Genomic DNA, 2290 nt, shown 5'->3' on the forward strand with positions numbered 1-2290 from the left:
TTTGATTCCATTCGCAGTGATGTGGCCTAGTTTTTGTATCTTTAATTAAAGAACTCTTGTCTCATGTCAATTAATGGCCAATTGCCTGATACGCTCCCTTAAATGCAGTGAGCATTTTATAGCGGTAATTCACGACACATTTTCTCAACGCCTCACCCCTATCCGTCTGTAGCTCACCTACTTACAAGCAAAATGCGCCCGAAACCTTTTTGCGCACGTCAAAGCGGCTTAGCTTTAACTTGAATGCACAGCGGCTGTGAAAGAGAGGGCATACGCACATCCGTTATAGGCATAACGAGCCCATTGGTATTACTCAAGCGTCTGTCTAAAAGCGGCTCTGTCCCCCTTCCGCCCCTTTCACTCCCCTCTTCCAGCCGGCTTCATCCAATACAACATACATACGTAATCCCATTGCACTTTTGACTCGACTCGTCTGCTGCTCCATATAAAAGACAGAATCTTATTGCTTCCGTTGCTGTTGCTGTTGTTGTTGTTGATATACTCTACAACTATTAACAGAGGGTGAGGTATGTTTGAGTTTGAGTAGACAGAAGTTGAGAGTTTTGAGCTTAAAGATTATAAAAATCAACAACCGCTTCTGAAAAAATTTATGTTAGATCATATGAAATTTGTAGTCTACATTCACGTTGAAGTCCCAGCTTTGGGCTTTTTATATTTCTATATGAAAGATTTTCGAAAATATATGGAACTAAATATATATGTTGGGTAGTTACTTAACGGGACTTTAAGCTAACATTTGTAGCTGAGAATACTTGCTGCCTAGCTATTTACAAGGTATTTTCAAGTCGGTCAACCTTAATTTGTTTTTATACTTCGTTGCTGTTGTTATCGTTATGACAGTGTCTGTTGGCTGTTGTTGCTGTTACCTGTTGCCGATGCCGGTTGCCACTGGTAGCCCCATTTCCTCTGAGTGCATTAGAAGTCAAGTGAATAAACAGCAGCTGAAGCAGCAGAAGAGGAAGAACACGCTGTGGCTAAAAACCGTTGCTCGCAAGTTGCTTGACTTTTTGGTCTTGGCCTTAAAAAGCGAACCAAGCTAACTTGTTGCGCAACACACAAGAAAAGGAAGACGAATAAGAAGAAGAAGAAGATGTTACGAGAGGGCGGGAAGTGGAAAGAGTTCCCCGGTTTAAGAAGAAGCAGCAGCTGAACTATAGGCACAGTTGGAGCCGGAGTTGGAGCTCGGCACTGAGGCACTTGGTCGAGTGCAACGAGTTTGTTTTAGTCTTGTTTACTGATACCCTCAATCCATTAAATATGTCTAAGCAAAGGTATAATGGCTTACTGCTTGGGCATGTAACACTTAGTAGTAATAGCTTAGAAGTTAGAAAATTAAACTTTGATTAAACTTGCTCAAACATAAAAAGGTATTCAAGAAATTTAAAGTCAGTTGAAGTGAATAAAACAAAAACTGATTTTCTATTCTAAAATATGAATTTTCTTAAAATTAAATAGGATACTTAGTATCGACTGGGAAGGAGTTTTAAGTACTAGATCGAGTTCAGAAAATCATTATCTAAATGTTGACTTCTCCAGGTATCTGGAAGTCGGGTGCTCCCATCTAAAGCACTCTTACTTGGTTTTGGTGTGGTTTGTTGCCTCGACTGTTAGGCAGCAGCTGTTGCCAAATGTTTTTGTTGTTGCTGCTGTTTTCTTGGCCCGTTTATCGAGCCGGCTGCCTGTTGCACTTGTTCTCGTTCCCGCTCTCGTTCTCGCTCTCGCTCGGCCTCTGACTCTGGTCTGGTTCTGGTTCGTTGAATGAGTTTTGGGCTGGTTCAGCTTAGTTGGTTTGCAAGTCTGCTTATTGTTTTTTTTATTTATATGCAAATTATGCTGCTAACCATGTACGCATACAATACAAGCACATATTCATCTACATAAAATATATATATAATGGAATACATCTATGTTTCTTTATTAACTTTTGTTCCACAATGCGTAGCTGATGACGTGGTTTTGATTATTAGTTATTGAAATATAATATAAATTAAAGCTGAAAACGTACGTTATGTAATTTAATAATATAGATTGCTGAGGGATATCTGAGCCTAGAGAAAGGGAAAATATTATTTACTTGAAAAATATAATTGATCCGAAATAACGTTTAAGTTGAAAATAAAATTACTTGAAATTCGGACATATTATTTGCCATTTGTAAATGTTTTGTTATTTAGTAATTTAAACGGCTCGAAGAAACATAATCCGAGAAGTAAAGTGAAGGAGAGAGAGAAATATTTATATATATAAATATTTATATATATATATAAAT

This window comes from Drosophila hydei, unplaced genomic scaffold (genome assembly GCF_003285905.1).
Source record: "Drosophila hydei strain 15085-1641.00,03,60 unplaced genomic scaffold, DhydRS2 tig00000149-arrow-pilon, whole genome shotgun sequence".
In the NCBI taxonomy this organism is placed as follows: domain Eukaryota; kingdom Metazoa; phylum Arthropoda; class Insecta; order Diptera; family Drosophilidae; genus Drosophila; species Drosophila hydei.